The sequence below is a fragment of the Dipodomys spectabilis genome, unplaced genomic scaffold (genome assembly GCF_019054845.1).
Source record: "Dipodomys spectabilis isolate Male_0828 unplaced genomic scaffold, ASM1905484v1 ptg000054l, whole genome shotgun sequence".
Classification (NCBI taxonomy): domain Eukaryota; kingdom Metazoa; phylum Chordata; class Mammalia; order Rodentia; family Heteromyidae; genus Dipodomys; species Dipodomys spectabilis.
In genome coordinates, this window is record NW_024870731.1 from 14,409,650 (window position 1) to 14,430,285 (window position 20,636).

The following is a 20,636-nucleotide window of genomic DNA, read 5'->3' on the forward strand; positions in this document are numbered from 1 at the left end:
TGTTCCTTTGCAGTCACTAATCCCTTGAACTAGCTGGCTCTCATAAACAGCTGTAGTGAAGTCTAGATGAGACTTGGTATACAATGAATTTTAGAAAAAGAATTGTAGAGTCCCTCAAATAAAACAAATATTACTTATGTACAACAGAATTGCTGTTCAATAAAGATTACCGGAGCAGAAAATAAGCAGAGACTCAGCATTTTTTCAAACTAGCTTATATGTATACTCTGTGCTCTCATTACCACACAGAAGGAGAAAAGGGGTTTATTGTTAGTTTTGCAGAGTTCTTGACTAAACAAAGTTATAAAGTAGGAAGAGCGACTTGTAGACATAAACCTATTGTCTTTCCTCATTGGATTATGCCAACAACATGGAATGGAAAGTATAACACATTTAGAATAGTCTCCTCTTTAAAGGTAGAGTTGGTGGGCAGAAATTTGTCATAGCAGATCAAGTTGTCACTTGCATTTAATATATTCCCAGAACTCCAAGAGCCCCAGTGAAGGACATTTTTTTATACTGCTTTAGTTTAGGTTTCTGAAAAATAGACTGATACAGAGATATTGGAGATTATTCTCAGGAACAGACCTGTGGGAATTGGAAGGGAGCAGCGGGAGGTGCTGAATTGCAACATCATAGCAATTGAAGGCCCTGCTCATTCCCCAGGGTCCTTTGGAGCTGATACAACCTTTTACAAAGGGAAGGTGGCTAGAATTTGTGTTTTGCATCATCTAATCTTGATTGCTTTCATCTCCAGGGAGAGAACATAGCATTGGCTGGGATAGTTCCCTCTTTCAGAGGGAAACACATCTGTGAATGTACATAGATTTCTGGTAGTTGACGAGTGTCTTTTTGTTGTTGTTCTTCTGGTCATGAGGCTTGAACTCAGGGCCTTCGCGCTGTCCCTAGGCTTTTGTGCTCAGGGCTAGTTCTTTACCCCTTGACTCACAGTTCCACTTTTGGCATTTTGGTGGTTAAATGGAGATAAGAATCTCATGGACTTTCCTGCTCAGGTTTTAAACCATAGTCCTCAGATCTCAGGCTCCTGAGTAAGGATTATAGGCATGACCCACTGGCATCCAACAAAGGGTCTTGACTCTGAAGTGGCATTGGAATGACATGCTACATCATCCATTACCTACATCAAATTTTTTCCCTTTGTAGTTGGGGCTGGAATTCAGGGCCTGAGTTCTGCCCTTTAGCTTTTTCACTAAAGACTGGCACTATACCTCTTGAGCCACAGCTGGACTCTCAGATTTCTAGTGATTAATTGGAAATAAGAGTCTCATGGACTTTCCTGTGTGGGCTGGCTTCAAACTGTGAACCCCAAATCTTAACTTCTGAGGATTATAGACATGAGCCAGCCACCAGTTCTCAACTTCTCTGTCACAAGGTTTAAATTCAGGATCTAAGGTACAGCTTGTAATTTTCACTGGCTGAGGATGCATTTTGACTTAACTGTGGGTATATATTTGTATCACTGTTGAAGATGTTTCATTGTTTTATTTCTGTACATGAAAACAGTATACTCCTCCATTCTATTTCCTTTCTTCTTATCCAAGAAAAAAATGTTTATAAGAGTCTGTCCTTAGCATCACGTTAAGCATTTGGACAAATCACAACCAACTGTAGGGTGAAGGAAACTGAATGACAGGTTTCAAAGTTGCCCACAAAAGAATAACAGAGAAGCCGGAAGTGGCGTTGTGGCTCAAGTGGTAAAGTGCTAGCCTTGAGCTGAAGAGCTCAGGGACAGTGCCCAGGCTGAGAGTTCAAGCCCAATGATCCACAAAAAAAATAGAACAACAACAACAAAAACAATAGAGAAGCATCTTTTTTATACAAGGAGATAGATTAGGCTCCTCCTTCCCCTCTGTGTTTGCCTTGCTGTAGCTATGGCTCTTGCCCCTCAATGACATCATCAACCTGGTTTCTGCTAGGTTGTAAATAGAGTAAATAAAACTGGTAGACGTGACAAAGTTGGATATAGATATATATTCATACTAATATGTATATGAGTATATATTATTCATTTGTATTTATATATACTTATGGAAATATATTTATTTATATCCACATGTATATGGGTGTATACTATGCAATATATATATATACACACATATATATATTCACAATATCAGCTCTTACATTAGGCAGTTATTGTGTGCATGTATGAATATTCTACTTGCCTTAAATATTCTACTCATATGTATATGGTTATTCTACTTACCTTAAAATGCACACAGGCATTAACTTGAGTTCTAATTTGTCTATAAAATCTACTCTCTGGACTGCATATAAATGGACATCCACTTAGAAGGCTGTCAGTAAACATCATTTTTTCTTGGTAATTTATTCTGTCACTACCAATAGGACCCCATGCTTCAAAAGTCAGAATTGCATGACACAATCCTGGCAGATTAAGATAATAGTAAAACTAAGAAGAAGATCTGGAAAGGTAACTGAGCTTTGATCCTGCTGCTGTCTCCCTTATCAAAGGAGCATAGTCTAAGACGTTTGAACTGAGGCACAATGCTTTCTTCTTTCTTTGCTGGGTAGATTCTGGTTGGCATTTTTTTTTCTTTAGTCAAATTGAAGCTGGATAGAATAGGAAAAATGAGGTATGGTCAGCTAATAGCAAATACAGGAGATATTTCTTCATGTACTTCCCTTAAGATTAAGGGAACAAAAGTCATTTTGGGGAAAATGAAGCAGGAAAACTTATGGAAACTGAGGCCTGGTGTAGGCAACTCAGAAATATGGTATCTAGAAACTTAGGAATGCTATCTTTGCTTCAAAGAGAAGCAACTGAGTGCATTCTTTCCTAAGTGATGTATTTCCCACCCAAGAATTCACAACTGCCTGACAGGATGCCCCAAAATGCAGATAGCAAGGTGTCTCCTTGTTTCAAGGAGAAGGATCTGTTTTATGGCAGGATGCATTCTTACCTGGAACACCAAGTGTAGTTAAAGCAAAGACAAAGCACCTAGCTTTGCATAACTTAAAGCCAGACCCCCTGCCTTTACCCTATAAATACCCAACAGCCCAAGGAGCTGGGTATCTCTCTGGGTGTCTCCTTGTGTGTGTGTGTGTGTGTGTGTGTGTGTGTGTGTCTGTGTGTGTGTCTCTCTCTGTGTGTGTGTGTGTCTGTCTGTGTCTTTGTGTCCCTATGAGAGCACCCACACTCTGCTAGAGTGTGCCTCTGCCCTTCTGTTTGTCTGCTTTTTTGTCTGTCTGTTTCCTTGCTTGTTTACTTAATAAAGCTCTGCCAAGTTTTCTTACCATTGTGACTTGTCCAGAAATTCTTATTCTGCAATTGAAGTCAAGAACCCTAAATGAAGAATTCCTATATTTAAAGGGGAGCTCCACTAATCCTCACCTTTGTCCAGTGACAAAATCTTTTAAAGGCTTATTGAAAAATTTGTTCTGGAAAGAATTATGTCCTTTCATAATAAGAGTTTGCAACACATTTTATAGGTTCTCTACTGCCTCTGAATTAGTGAAAGTCATCATAAAAGTATTTTATGAAAATATATAAAATACACAAATGTATGAAATATGCCTTTGACAATACAGAGTAAAAGGTAGAAGAGCCTATTGAGTCTGTTTCTCTGCTGAGTTTGCAAAGGAAAGTAGGCACTGCTTGCATACAACTAGCTAAATAATGAAATACTTGTTCTTACATTCTTCCATGATTTATCATGAGTTACTTACAGTAGAAGCTAATAATTTATCAATGAGTTACTTATAGTAGTAGCTAAGATATAAGGCAGGGAACACAGAAATATCTATGTGTGGAGTGACTATATCCATTGAACCCTTTATCCTCAAGCTGAGGTGTAGAGATTGAATTATGTTCACATCAGAACAGAAAAATCAGGAAACATAGGAGCCATGCTTTATCTCATGGCTTCTTTTCTGCAATCAGCAAACATTTAATGACCACACCATGCACCAAGCAGTGTGTAAGGTCTGGTGAGGATAGTGAACAGAAGGAAATTGGTCTCTGCCTTTAGAGAACTTATAAACAATGGCCATATATCCTTCTGTAAGGAATAATAAATGTTATTAGAACTCTAAGAGCCTACAAAAATTTGGATTTTTTTTGTAATTTCAGTAGGTATCCATACTATTTTATTCTTTGTCAGAGATAAACAGGACTGGGGCCTGCATGCCATTGCTTCATGCCTGTAATCTTAGCTACTTAAAACACTGAGATCTGAAGACCATGTGTGAAGTCAGACAGAGCAGTAAAGACCTTGAGACTCTTATGTCCAATTAGCCACCCAAAGCTGGAAGTGGAGCTATTGCCTCAGTGGTAGAATATACTTGCCTTGAGAAAAATAGCTCAAGAATAGCACCCATACCCTGAGTTTAAAGTTCGAGGACTAGCAAATACACTCAGGCACACACACACACACACACACACACACACACACACACACACACACACACACACACACACACAAGAAACAGTACAAAAATGGTAAGAGATTTTTTTTTTAAAATCAGTAATACTGTTGGAGTAGAAGAGGGACCCAGAGCTAATGGAACTTGACTTTGATTTGTACAGAAGTGAATGTTTTCTTTTCCTTTTCCTTTTTCTTGTTTTATTAAGAGAGAAAGAAAGAAAAGGAAATGGATGGGGAGCAGGGAAGGCTCAGAAGAGTCAAGTAAGTGAACAATTACAAAGGCTTATTGTAAAATCAATTAGGTCAGCCCTTGTCTGACAGCTAGCAATGGTGAAGTTAGAACTCTTCCTAGTAGAGACCAGACCAAATAGCCTGAGGTCAACACCTGATTGGAAGGCTGGAATAAACAGAAAGTTGTTTTGGCAATCTTGAGTTTTAGAGGAGAGGGTTAGCCTTTGAGCTGCTAGAAACCATGCTAGCATTTTTTCAAGGTGTTTTTGTTGTTGTTGTTGTTTTGTTTGTTGTTGGTCATGGAGCTTGAACTCTGGCCTGGACACTGTCCCTCAGTTCTTCAGCTCAAGGCTAGCACTCTACCACTTGAGCCACAGTGACACTTCCAGCCTTTTCTGTTTATATGGGGTTGAGGAATCGAACCCAGGGCCTCATGTGTGTGAGGTAAGCACTCTACCACTGAGCCACTTTCCCAGCCCTTTTTCAAATTTTTATAGCCTGAGGGTGGGACCTAGTTGAAAAGGAGAATTCAAAGGAATCTGGATAGAGAAAATACCCCAAACCTCCTCTCTTCTCCTTCCTCCTCTCCTCTTCTTCCTTCTTTTTCTTTCTTCTCCTCCTTTTCCTCCTCCTCCTTCTCCTCCTCTTCCTCTTCCTCCTCTTCTTCTTGGTCATCTTCATCTTGATCTTGGTCTTGTGTCTCAGGTTAACTTTGCTAAGTTTGGCCTCAGATCCTAATTCTCTTACCTCTGCCTCCTGAGTAGCTGGGATTCTAGGCATGTATTATTAGGTCTTGTCCATTTACAATCTGAACAAACATGGCTAGTTGCTTAGTACCTCTCTGAGTCTTAGTTGTTTCTTGTTTAACCTCTTACATTGAGACTGGTAGTACCTACAGACATTTTGAGGAAAACATAATGTATTGGAATATTTAAGATTATGACTTGAAGTACAAAATGTATGTATTCTGTGTATTTCATTTCCTTTCTGTTCTACTAGTGGTGGTTTGTGGACTGTATTTCTTTTTAAACATATTCTATGGTAGAAACAAACACTCAAAGAAACATTTTCCTTATGGGCAAAGAAGAAAGACTTGGAATCACTGTAAGGTTATAATTTTGTAAATTTGTTGTTGTTCTGAAAAGGCTATGAGTGTGAGAAAGGCGGAATGGGACACAGATAGGTTCAAGAATGTCATCAATGGCTCCTTAAAGAGCAGAGGCAAGAATCATCTCTAGCCAGGAACAGAAGGCCTAGGTAACAAAGCAGAGCCCCCAAGATCTCCTCCCTGTTTCCACTTTTCCTCCCATTCCCTGTGGGCAATTCCACTCACTGCGCCTTAGTTCAGTTCTGGATATCTGTCAACCCTCTTTCAGAGAGAGAGAGAGTGGGCCAATAGAAGTTCTCTTGGAAAAACTGGGACATGGGAGGAAAAGGAAAAAAGAATCTCAGCACCAAAATGAAATTTAGCTTTGCTGGGAATTGAGGTGGAAAGGGACACACTGCAAATGTCATAACAAAATTCCTAAATGCACAGTAAAACATTTCAAAAATGTAAAACATTTCAAAAATTATTTCAAAGTAGTGCATTCTCTCCTTCCTCACTCCAAATTCCATCAACACTTACGTACTTGTTTACCTCAACCCTTCATAAGTCAAATATGACCAGGAGCATGGTTTGCAAATATGTTGCTTGTTCCTCCCTGTTGAGCGCATCTGCTGGGTTTGCTCTTCTCCATGGCCTCAGTGTTCTCCCATGGATGGCCCACAGCATGGGGAGCCATTTGGTGGCTCCCTTGTCATCCAGCAGTGACTGTGTGGAGCTTTCAATTTAGCAGTAGCATCCCTGCTTCTCATGGAGATTGCCAATGTGAACAGATGGGCCATTCTTAAACCCAGGTGGCCTGCTCTATGCAGATACAACTTAAAAGGTTTCTTCTTGGAAATGCTTGTGCTTTGCTTTCTGAAAAATTTGGTTCCAGGTGGGAAACTGCTACAATCCAAAAGACAGACCCTTCCAACAGGATGGTGACTGGTATGTTGATTCCTCTTCTCTCAGAGGAAGGAATTACCATCTGTTTCATATAACAAATCCACTGTAAGAGTCATAGTGCACACAAAAAAGAAAAGCCGTTAGTATAGACTGAAATATATGTCTGCCTATCCAAAGTTTTAAATACTCGGAAGTTCTCATCTTCCCCCAGAGGTATTGTTGTGATTCCCCAGTCTCTTTCAGTTGTCATATCCAGGGCAGCTTTTGAAATTTGTACTCATTCAGAAAAATTGTATCCTTTTGACTACTTAGATTACATTTCTGGTGTTATTTTTCTTAGAGAGAGAGAGAGACAAGAGTGTGGAGAAACCACAATTCTCAGTAGGGAAATGTTTTTTAGACCAAAGCCTTCTAGTGCAGGAAACTGGAGAGTCCACAGCATGAGTTAGTCTGGATAAAGTGCAAAGCCTCAGTTGATTTCTACTTGCCAACTCACACAAGGACTTCATAGCGACGTTTTTTTCAACCCCATCTGGTGCTGTTGCCTGGAATGCTATAAACCTCCCGTCAAAATTCTGTGTGCGAGGACACTCTAGCAGATCGTACATTTTCTGTTGTATGCTTGAGCAGAACTAAGAATATAGGGCATTTATTTAAGCATTGGGCTTATAATTGCTTACACAGGATAGTCTCTGTCCTCACTTTTTGTTTCCAGGTCTTTCTTAGCTCAGCTCTAAAACACATTTGTAGAGTTTACATTAGTCTTGCAAGAGTTAAATTGAAATCTAGGGCCAGAACTCCTTAATTAAGCTCCCTGTGAGTTGCATCTGAAAACAAGTATTCTAATAGAGCAAATGATAAAGAATGACCTAGAATACATTTTCTCTTAAAGCTTCCTGACAAAGTTTCAGACAATCAAAGTGATTAAACTGAGTCTGCTCTCATCAACTCCATGATATGGAGAAAGCTGAGTGTTCTTCATATTTCCTTCTGGCAAATTATGTGAAGAGTGGACCTAAGTTCTGGAGTAATTAGAGGAATGAATTAGGTTTAGCCTGAAACCGGAAGCTCATAGACATTATCCCTGGAAGACTATGAGCGGTGGTGTGAAGCGGAGTACAGAGAAGATGCTTCAGGTTGACACCTTTAAATGGGCACTAAATGTTTAATTTCCACATTAAAAATCCATCTTTTTTTCTGTAGTCAGAACTTTCAGCCTTCCTTCAACACTTCTCTATATTTTTAGATGTTTTCTGTTACTATCCTAAGAGTAAAATATTGGATGCCCTCAGCCTTCTGTTTTAAATTAGGCCCTTTGAGGTGAGGAATCAAGAAACATTTGTCTTTACTTCTTCAGCAACTAGCATTGGATCCAGCTGACAATAAGGACATAACCAATGTTTATTTAATTTAGCCATCTACCTCAATGTAGGCATAAGGTACAGTGGGGACACTGCCTTGGAAGACTTACATCAAGATCTTAATTTAAAAGTATTATGTGCACCTGTTTATGTGTATGGTTTTAGCATTATTGTTAATATTGTGCATCGTTATTTCAGTCCTCTATTAACAGCTACTAACACTGTAAATGCTGTTTCTAAAGTAGCTTTTCTTTTCCTACAATTCAATTTATCTATCCACTTTCTAGAACCAATTTCTACATAAGACTTTTTATTTTCACCTTGAGTTTCCTTGGGCTTGTGTTCTTTATTAATACCTTTACATACATATATAACACATACATATGTACACACGTATAAGCATGTATATAAACCTGCATCTGCATATATACTAAGTGCTGGGAATGGAAGCTTTATTGTTTGCTAGAATGTTCCACCTTCTGTATCCTTTTTACTTATCTATTCTTATTTTTTGATGTTGTCCATCACACTAAATATTTCAATTTAAGAGTTATCCTTGAAATATTCTTTCTTTTCCTGAAAATAAGTTATTTAGAAGACTTTGGGTAGAGGATCCTAATATTCTGACTTTATGTTCCAGCTTTTGATACTCTTTCCTCCTATATACTCCTATCTGTTTCTCCTGATTGTCTACTTCATTGTCATAAAGCCTATACTTTTCCAGTTACTTCAGGTATATACATTTCATATTTCTAAATTTGTTTTAAACAATTTTCATAATTAAGCCTTTTCATGGCTCTGACTTTGCTGTAGACTGAATTGTACCCTCTTTTAAATCCCTCTGAAGTTATAGCTTACAATGTGGTTTAGTTCTCGGAGACAAAACTTTCTAAAAGTAATCACAGTAAAATGAGGTTGTAATCATGAAGTCTTTACTTCTACAAGGCAAGGACTCTTACAAGAAGAGGATGAGATGATTGAGCCCTCTTTCCAAGTAAGATGCAATAAAAAAGCAGTTGTCTATAAACCACCCAGAGATCCTTTGCCCACAGCCACAGCTAATAGCACCTACATAGTACACCTTATTGCCCAAAGAACTGAGAGAATCAGAATTTCCATTGGTCAAGCCATTTAGCCTATAATGTTTTCCTACAATAGTTTCAAGTTTCTGACTAATATACTCCACTTTCACTTTACAATTTTTATCTCTTAAAAATGTTTTCTGGGCTGGGAAGTTGGCTCAGTGGTAAAGTGCTTGCCTTGCATGTATGAAGCCCTGGGTTCAATTCCCAAGCACCACATAAGCAGAAAAAAGCTGGAAGTGATGCTGTGGCTTAAGTGGTAGGGCACTAGCCTTGAGCTGAGAAGCTGAGGGATAGTGCCCAGGCCCAGAGTTCAAGCCCTATGACTGACAAAAAAAGATGTTTTGTCCTCATATTTTAAATACATAGAAAACTAGTTATTATCTGTAGATTAAATGCCCTTGAGTAAGTTCATTGTCCTTCTCAGATGAAGAAGCTGATGGCTGCAGTAGAACCCAGAGTACTTGGGCAACTGAGATTATGCCAACACTTGCAGGAGTCAATTTTAGCTGAAATGAAATTGATGAGTATTCTTCCATAATCCTGTGAACATTTTTGTTTCAATGTGATAAATTAAGAAATAAATACAGGGCTGGGAAGGTGGCTCAGTGGTAGAGTGCTTGCCTTGTATGCATGAGGCCTTGGGTTCAATTCCTCAGCACCACATAAGCAAAAAGAAAAAAGCCAGAAGTGGCGCTGTGGCTCAAGTGGTAGAGCACTAGCCTTGAGTTGAATTGCTGAGGGACAGTGCCCAGGCCCAGAGTTCAAGCCCCATAACAGACAATAAATAAATAAATAATAAAAAATACACTAATTGACATAGAGGTTTTTTAAAAAAAAATTTTAAAGGACAATAGTCTGGCTTTCAAAGTAGATTACAATTTCAAAGTGGATTCCAGTATTTCTTTTTCCAACCTATTCTCAGTATTTGAGTTAGATGCAAACTAAAAATAATGTGTGTTCATCTGTCACTTGGAGGCACTATAAATAATTATTTAGTCCTTATAATAACTTATATGTGAGCCATACTAATATTGTTATTAGAGGCTTACTTCGTGGATTTGGAATTTGAGACATAGAAAAGTTATACAATTTTCCCTAACACAATTAATAAATAGTCCTGCTGGGAACTGACACTCTTGAGAGAGGTTTCCTCCACAGACTATCATTTTAATTACTGCCTGAGACACCAAATAACATTCACTTAATTCCAGCTCAAACAAAATGGTCTGGAGCAGCATAATGACATTTCTGTCAATAAGGAATCATGTACTCAAAGATAGTCCTGAAAGACTAAAATGAAGCTGAAAATTTCCTATTGCCAAGTCACCTGGTAGCCATCCTAACCTGCGAAAATTTACTCATTTGTTGGTGGTAACGCTGGTGTGAAGAAATTTACCACACTGAAAGTCATATAAAACTATAGCACACACAATCATGCTTAGTAACTAATCTTTGATGGTAATAATAAATGTCATGAATGGGTATGCTATTGGCTTGTTTATTTTACTATACTACACACACACACACACACACACACACACACACACACACACGTAGTACTGGGGTTTGCAGAGTCTTGCATTCATTCAGCCTACAAGACCAGCTGGTGCTCCACCACTTGAACCCCACCTCCAGCTCTGCTTTTTACTAGTTATTTTGAAGACACAGTCTCAGAGGCAGTTATGGCCTTTGCAACACAATACTCCAGATCTCAGCCTTCTCTCGTGAATATTTTTTGGGGCAGGGGGAGTTTAATGGCAAAATCTAATACCTAACCAGAAGCTATTTTAGACAAAAACTACAAAAAAATCCCTATGTCATCTATTGGTGCCATTAAGGTTAAAAATACACAGGAAGACACAAATGCTTTAAAGTTACAACTAGCAGAACTGCTATAGGTTTTATCCCTTGAGGTCAGTCAGTGTGTTCACAGTGCTGGTTTAGTTGCCAGTCTGAAAATGGGCTGGGGAGAACTGCTTAAGTGTTCATTGATACTGTTATTCTTCTCTAATTAGGGCAGGGTAAGCGCCTTTCCTTTGAAAGATGATGGAGCTAGACCTAAAGTATATACATCTTCATGGACATGTGCATACGTATAAAAAACTATAACTATACCTACCTTACACATAAAATGTGTATGTGTATACAGAGAACACGATTCTAACTATAGTACCATGTAGGAAGATGAAGGAAGGGAAGAGGGGAAAGAAAGAGAGTAAACAACCTTAAAAAGCATATTAAGAATTTATGGAATTGTCATAAAGAGTCTCAGTGAAAGATGGTGGGCAATATAATGATGAGGGGTTGGTGGGAAAAGCAGAAGAGATGGACATTCAGAACCAAGTTTAGGAGATGCAAGTCTACATACCCTCTCTCAATTAATTACAAATTAACCAATTAATACACACTAAAAGAAAGGAAAAATCCCTGAGAAGCAGGCTCCATTGAGAAAGATGGAGGGGAAAGGGCTAATGAGGTGGGTGAATGAGGATGAATATGGCTGATGTAGTTTGCTTTCATATAAGAAAATAGAACAATGGATCTCATTGAAATTGTTTTGGGAAGGAGGAATGAGATAGGGGATATATATATATATATATACATATATGTATTTATATACATACATATATGTACATATATGTATATATGTAGATGTTACAATAAACCACTAGCTACATACGTTACAGCTAATGTATGCTGACAAAAAATACAAAAGAAATAAAAAAGAAAGATGATGGAAAGCTGCTTCTCATTTCCACATCTTAGCTCTAACTTAACCTTCCATTGGTCAAATTTCTGTTGATCAAAGTAAACATAATCTTCAAAGTATAGTAAAAATTTATTTTTTTTCTTGCTGAATGTTTTCTGATGAAATAAAAAATGGCACATTTTGGCACACTTTATTAATTTATATTTATTTATTTATTATTTAATTTATTGTTTTAGTCAGTTGTGGGACCTGAACTCTGGACATGGGCACTGTCCCTCAGCTCTTCAGCTCAAGGCTAGTACTCTACCACTTTAGCCACAGTGCCACTTCTGGCTTTTTCTGCTTTTGTGATGCTCAGGAATCGAACCCAGGGCCTCATGCATGCGAGGCAAGCACTCTACCACCGAGCCACCTTCCCAGCCTCAACCCTACTTTAATACATATTTCTTCATTATTTCTTTATAAATTAGGACAAATGTCATTTTTTTTTTTTTGGGTCCGGTCGTGGGGCCTGAACTCTGGGCCTGGGCACTGTCCCTCAGCTCTTCAGCTCAAGGCTAGCACTCTACCACTTGAGCCACAGCACCGCTTCCAGCTTTTTTTCTTTTTGCTTATGTGGTGCTGAGGAATCGAACCCAGGGCCTCTGGCATGCGAGGCAAGTGCTCTACCACTGAGCCACCTTCCCAGCCCGACAAATTTCATTTTGACTGATGTTTCTCCTCAGTTATCATCAGTAGCTCACCTTGCACATGGGTGCTGTGTTGAATGGAAGAGGCCCTGGTGCTGAAGGGAAAACAGTTGGTGTTTTTCAGTTTGAGCTCTGCTTTGGTTACTTTCTGGTTGTGGACCCTGCGATATGATTTTAAACTCAACTTTGATTTCTTGCTTTTAATATGTAGGCCATACGACCTATGTTTAGGATTGCTGTCAAATGAAAGGAGCTAAGTGTCATGATCTGGGCACATAATAGGAGCTTCCTAAGTGATATTTATTTTTCTTCTGCTTTCCATGCCAGGTGCTATTGGGAGCATTCTATAGTTCTTCCGAATATTAACATGTTAAAATAGATGGTGATTCTCATTTATTCAGACAAGAATAGGTTCTCAAAACAAATTAGTTTTTCTATGAAACTACACATGGGGAAGATTCATTCCCTGTGAAACGTTGACAAAAGTAGCCATTACACTTACATACTTAAAATGTAAAAATGTAAGAATAATAAAATTATCTTTCCAAAAGCTAAGCAACAGCTATTTTTTTTTCCTGGCTGTATAGTGCCTTCTTTACTTGGGAGAGTTATATATGGTAAGTAACACTTTTTGGTTATATACCCAGAGCAATTCCTCTTTCTTTCCTTTCTCTTTCTTCTTTTAAAGAACATTTCCTCCTGTTCCCTGCTGCTGTGTGTAGCTATAATGATTGTATGTTGTGTTCATTTCTTATAGGATTTCATCACAGCTCTGTCTACACCAACTATTCTCTCAGGTGCTCATTGTGAGCGCAGATACATAACCTGAGTCTGGCAAGTCTAGCTTAACATTATCCACATCAATCTCAGATTTAAAAGGAGTCTTTAGGTCCTAAATCAACAATACTTTCTTCCTAGGCAGGGAGACAGAGATGAAATGAAAGTTAAAAGGCTGTGTTCTTTTCTTAGAGAAAAAGAGAGAGAGAGAGAGAGAGAGAGACAGACAGACAGACAGACAGACAGACAGACAGAGACAGAGACAGAAAGAGACAGAAACAGAAAAAGACAGAGACAGAGAGACAAAGAGACACACACAGAGAGACACACAGAGACAGGCAGACAAAGACAAAGAAAAAGAGGCAGAGAAAGAGAAAGAGAATACCGCAGCAGAAATTCTGTGTCACATAGAATATTTTTTTAATTTTAATTTTTTGTCAGCCATGGGGCATGAACTCTGAGCCTGGGCGCTGTCCCTCAGCTCTTCAGCTCAAGGCTAGCACTCTACCACTTAAGCCACAGCACCACTTCTGGCTTTATTTTTTTCTGCTTATGTGGTACTGAGGAATTGAACCCAGGGCCTTCTGCATGCAAGGCAATCACTCTACCACTGAGCCACCTTCCCAGACCAACATGGAATCTTTACAGACCAAATTATCTGCTGCAGAGAGAAATCTGTGCAAATTTCCACTAGGAACATGTACTGGACATCTGGTAATTTGCTCAGTTCTAGCCACCTCTACAGTGTGTTAGCTGTATAACCATGGTTATTGGAAAATGCTGGAAAAAAGTGGAATTCAAATTTCCACTTAAATTTCTTTTCACTTGTTATCTCATTTATAACTCTGTTTGACTTAGTTTCCTTATTTGTAAAATTGACCCCCTATGCCAATCTTATTATATAGCCCAGACACATGAAAAGATACCATGAATGGGATAATTCATGGAATACATTTGCCAAATTGTCAAGTATTCTAGAAGTGTGAGGTGTATGCTTTTTTTCATAACGGATTAAGTTGGAATTCAGATGAATGTTAAGAAGTTCTGTGGACAAAAATGAATGGAAAAATGAAAGCATAAGGTAATAGTAATTGTCTAGACATAGAGAAATGATTGTTTGAATTTAGATTCCCCAATAAGAATAGAAAAAAATAGATGAGAAAAGCTTCAGAGGAAAACCTTCCCTCATTTATGGTTAGTTTTGACATAGCTGCTTATGTCCTACAGCTTGAATGACAAACGCCCCTGCTATGACCCATGGAAAATGACCTAGCAATTAAGTATTTAATGACTAATTTGGATGGAGATAAGAGCACAAGAGTACAAGAGGAGATCTTGAGAGGTTCATTTTGAGAGATTTAGAAAAATTGGGCATAAACTGTACAGATAACTCACTAGTCTAAAAAAGAATTTTGTTTCAGAGGAAAGGATGCTTCGTTTTGAACATATTCATTTTGCCTATCAATAAGACATCAGAATAGAGCTCTCAACAAAGAAGCTGAAAGTTTAAAATATAATTTGAGATAAAAAGGGCATTTGTTGAGATGATAGGTATAATCTATAACTCTTTTTTTAGGGGGGAGGGTGGTTGTGGGGCCTGAACTCTGGGCTTGGGCGCTGTCCCTCAGCTCTTCAGCTCAAGGCTAGCGCTCTACCACTTGAGCCACAGCACCACTTCCAGTTTTTTCTGCTTATGTGGTGCTGAGGAATCGCACCCAGGGCCTCATGCATGCAAGCCAAGCACTCTACCACTGAGCGACCTTCCCAGCCCTCTGTAACCCTTTTTAAGTGCTTACACACACACACACACACACACAAAGTATATACATAATTTACATAATTTGCCTGAGTCTGGTGAAAATACTTTCAGAATAAAGTTAACATTGATTCTAAACTTTTAGGCTTGAAAGAGGTTACGTTTGTCTGCGTGTAACAGAACTTTCTCAAATGTTTTTTTTTCACCCTTCTCTTCCCCAGATCTCACATATATCAGGATATATCAGGAACACTTCCAGATTCTTTTTTCTTTTCTTTTCTCTTCTCTTCTCTTCTTTTCCTTCCTTCCTCCCTCCTCCCTCTTTCCCTCCCTTCCTCCTTTCCTTTCATATATTTTTTTGTTATTGTTGATCATGGGGCTTGAACTCAGTGCATGGGTGCTGTCACTGAGCTTTTTTGCTTAAGACTAGAGCTCTACCACTTTGAGTCACAGTACCATTTCTGGTGTTTTCTGGCAGTTAATTGGAGATAGGAGTCTTATGGACTTTCCTGTCTGGGATGGCTTCAAACCATGATCCTCAAATCTCAGCCTCCTGAGTAGCTAGTATTACTATGAGCCACTGGTACCCGGCATATCTTTCTTTTCTTTCCTTCCTTCTTTCCTTCTTTCCTTCCTTCTTTCCTTCCTTCCTTCCTTCCTTCCTTCCTTCCTTCCTTCCTTCCTTCCTTCCTTCCTTCCTTCCTTCCTTCCTTCCTTCCTTCTTTCTTTCTTTCTTTCTTTCTTTCTTTCTTTCTTTCTTTCTTCCCTTCTTTCTAACATTTATCAGGGTTTATTATTTGTGTTGTTTTTTATTGTTATTATTAAGGAGTTATACAAAGGGCTTACAATTTCTTAAGTGAAGTAATAAGTACAATGCTTCTTGGACAATATCAAATCTTCCTTTGCTTTCCCTACTTTTTTCCTTCCAACTCTGCCCACAAGTTACATAGTGCATTGTTTTTGCATAGTATATATTCAATACTAATATTTAATACCATGACTGCATTTATTCACCCTTCCTGTCTACATTTCTTTTAAAAATATTTATATTATCTTTAAGTAGTTATATAAGGCAGTTGCCATTCAACAAAGCAGATTATGAATACAATGAGTCTTTTCTTTCTTCTTTAAAACTTTTACTTGTATCTGAGCTCTGAATGCTTACACCTGTAAGCCTAGCTACACAGGAGATTGATATCTGAGGAGCACAGTTCAAAGCCCTCCAGAAAAGTCCAATTAACCACCAAAATAGAACCGTGGCTCAAGTGCTAAACCACTTGGCTCAAGGACAGAATTCAGGCCCTGAGTTCAAGACCCAGTACTAGTGTGTGTGCATGCACACCCACCCCCTTCCCACCCCCTCAACCCACAAAAGCTAATTCATATGCTACATTGTTTCTAAAGTATATTGATCTGAGAACTGTTGATGTATTGCCCGATGTCATGCCAAAAGTTTTATCCAACATTGTTCCCACTTACAATAAGAGGATTCTCACTGTTCTTAATTTCACTGTTCCTCACCAACACATGTCACTCCCATATTTTTTTTTTACTTTTCTTCCAATCTACTGGATGTGTGTTGTAGTATGTACTGGTTTTAATTTGTGTAGTACTGATCTCTAAGGGTAACATGCACTTTGTAATATGAAATGGGACTTTGTAGCTTTCCTCCCTTCCACAATATTGCTTTAGGTATGTTTTTGCAACTTTTCTATGGGCGTTTATATTGTTTCCTATGGTTCTGAGATCTTTCCTTTTCTTCTCCCTTCTTACTGCTCTGTTCAACTTTATGTCTTTTGTAAGCTTTCCATATTTTTTCTTTTTTGGCATTATGAATTGGTAACACAGCAGGTTCAGGGCCCAAAGCAAAAGGAAAACTTTTATTTTGATGGAAATCAAAATGTGAAAAGGTTTGAATATTTACATGGTAATGCAGTTCTTCAATCATAATTGACATTGTGACAATGGCACGTTCAGCTTACTCTGGTTGTAGTACAAATCTAGAGAAAACAGTGAGAAGCTACTGAAAAATGTAGTTTCATCAGGAAAATGACTTTGATTTGAGATCAAAGGTTCATGTACAGAGTGCTTTAGCAAAAGTTGGATCATAGTACTGCTTTATCTCTATGATCATCCTGATAATATCATCTGTTTTTGAAATTCCAGAAGTGCCACTTAGTGCTAGTGTGGCTACAGAGAAAGCTAGGCTTCCTGGCCTTGCTGTAAAACAAATCCATAGTGGGCAGCTCCAATTATTATTATTATTATTATATTTTAGGAATGCCTACAGGACTTAAAAATTATCTTTAAGTAACTGTAGAGAGGAGTTGCCACTTGACAAAGCACTTTATGCAGTTAATGCATCTTGATCAATGTTACCTCTTGTATTTTGTTGTTGGTCATGGGGCTTGAACTTGAAGTCTGGATCTGGGCACTGTCCTTAAGTTCTTCAGCTCGAGGTAAGAGCTCTACCACTTGAGCCACAGTGCCACTTCTGGTGTTCTGACAGTTAATTGGAGAGAAGAGTCTCATAGACTTTCCTCCTCAGACTGTCTTTGAACTGTGATCCTCGAGCTCAGCCTCCTGAGCAGCTAGAATTACAGGCATGAGCCACCAGCACCCGGCTGTCACCTCTTTTTATTTTAACATTTAATTTTATTGTTAAGGTGATGTACAAAGGGGTTATAGTTGTAACAAAATGAGTACATTTCTTGTCAAACATTGTTACCCCCCTCCCTTATTTTTCTCCCACTTTCCCTTCCCTTAATTTCCCCTCCCCCTCAAATTGTAAAGTTCATTTCCAATATGTGAGCAATGTCACCTCTTCCGATGTTTCATCCATCCATCCCCTGCCCCCCACTTCCCTCAGTCTTCTTACTTTTGTAGGATATACATGGAATTCTTGGCTCTATTTGCCCCCTCTTCTCCTCTTCACTCATCTACCACTTCCCCTTGGACCCTACCCCACCCCTTTTAAATACCTGCCTCCTGGTGTTTATTTTGTTGAACTTTCATTTTGCCTTTCCAAGGAATTACACTATTTGATTCTCCCTTGAACCTATCATGTTTCAATTCTTTATGATCGATGATTGTTAAGGATTGCTTCCAAGGATGATTTCCCACTTTCAATAGTTAACCAAGTCTAATGCTGGCTACAGTTAATCACAGAGTGCTCAGGCTCATTCAAGGGCCTTCCCTTCCTTTCCCTTCCCTTCCCTTCCCTTCCCTTCCCTTCTCATCTCTTCTTTCTACTTCTTTCTCTTCCTTGTCTTTTTTTCAATGCTATAGCAGTCTTTAGCATTTCAAAGTTTTAATAATAATAATAGTACATGTAATAATGAACATTTATACAACCTCAAGAGGTGCATGCAATTGAATTACCCAGCACAAAGTAACTTACATGATGTTCAGGCAAAATCTAAACCCCATAGTCCTCAGCCAATGAGGAATTGGGGGAAGCTCCTCATGGACCAGGCATATATAGCTTATTATATTTGCATGGGTGTACCTATCAGACACCCAATCTTGCAAGACCCCTCTTAAAGTCTCGCTGTTGCTATACTTGTCTCTGGGTCCATCTTTGGAGCTGGTACAGGTGAGTGTGTTTCTCCCTGTGTGCCTCAAATACTGACTAGCAAAAATTAAGACTATTTTTTTTCCATTCAAGTTGGTGGATCCCATGGGAGAACTGGCATAAATCCCAAGGTAAGAACCTAGGGTTTTGTTACTTGACTGTGCTCTAAAAGCTGGAAGATAGAGAAATAATAATATCTAGAAATTTAATTTTTAGTCTTGTTGTTTGAGATCTTGGTAGAAAAAACCACATCTAGGATCCATGTCTACTTGCCTTGTACAATTATTCCTATGATGATAATTGATGGGTAGGAAGATCAATACTTTTGATAAGTTTCATAATGAATTAAATATGGTCTGGGCAGTATGCAAAAGAAGCAACAGTGTTTTAGGGTCAAATCTGAAGAAATTTCTTTCATGGCTTTAAATTGATGTATATGTATTTCATCTTATCCAGGAATGGAGTTACTTAAAGGTGCAGGAAGTATTAAATGGCTTCAAGAACAGCATGGCAAACTGAGACAATCGCTTGTGAATTCCACACATATGAGTCAGGTTCTATATATTTTTTAGGAATTTACTTTGTAAATCTCCATGTCTCATGGATAATATCTACCTTCCAGGGATGAAAAATGCTCAAAATTCTTCACAGAATGTGTAGCATAGTGCTATGCACTTAAAGGAGACTAATGTATTATTAATGTCCAAGTTTACACAAATAATTAGCTAACTCTGTGCTCTCACTGTGTACCAATCATTACACTAAACATCCAACTACTCATTTCAATTAATGTATGTCCTACTGTCTGTAATGATCACTAAATTGCATATGAGAAATTTGACATTTCTAGATGTAAAATAATCTGCCTAAACTTGTAGAACCAGGAAATAGCGAAGTTGGATTCTTAGATTCCAAAAGCTCTCCCCATACGTAACCATGTATGCACAAACTATTTCCAATCAGCAAATTAGTTGCAGGTCTTGTAATGAAACTTGAAAGCCTTTTAGTGATTAGAAATATTTTTTTAATATATAATGTTACATAGTGTAACTTATCATAAATTTTAAAACTATCTTCCCAGAGTGTTTAATTCAATCTATAAATACTCTGTATTTGTCATTTGAATTTCTTATTCCATGCTTGTTAATGGACAGTTCGGCTTGTCTTCTTTGCTTTTTTTCTGCTCCCTTCCTCTTCTTTGTATTTCTTTCCCTCTCTTTTCAACCTTCCCTCTGTCACCTTCCTTCCTTCCTTCCTTCCTTCCTTCCTTCCTTCCTTCCTTCCTTCCTTCCTTCCTTCCTTCCTTCCTTCCTTCCTTCCTTCCTTCCTTCCTTCCTTCCTTCCTTCCTTCCTTCCTTCCTTCCTTCCTTCCCTCTTTTTCTTTCTTTTTTAATTAGTCCCCATCTCATGCAAATTAATTCTAGTTCTTAAAATGGGAGAACAGGCTGTTTCTTTTGCCTATTGACATTTGATTTTATAAAGGGCTTTGCACAAATCACTTTTACAAGCCTTTGAGGCAAAGCAAGTGGCTGGGTAATGTTAATAAGTAGTGGAAAGGCAGGTAAATTGACTGTGTTTTCTTTTCTTTCTTTCTTTCTTTTATAAAAACGACTTTCATTTCCATCTAGAACATGATTGCATATTGTAAAATAGCACAACAGAACAGTTGAGCATTGAAAAGATAAGCTTTAAAACAGAATATAAATTCTTAAACTACAAAGGTCATAGTTTTTTTTTAATAGGGGGAATAAAAATACATGTCAGAAGGGCTTTTCTATCACAGCTCTAAAAATGATTTTGTATGTCTCTCAGTTGTTTTTCACTTTTTAAAAGCTAGTTTAATCGCAGCATTACTTTAACAATTTCCATTGAGTAGATTTTCAAATGTGAAAAAAAGGAATGTGAGTACTTTGGGAAATGAAATACTTTAAAAAAGAAAGCCCAGCTAGAGCAAAAGGTCATAAATGTTGTTCAGTGGAATGTTTCATATTTGCACAACCTATAATTGATGAGTGATAAAAAAGGCTTTTGCAAGGGTAGAAAGTCACTAT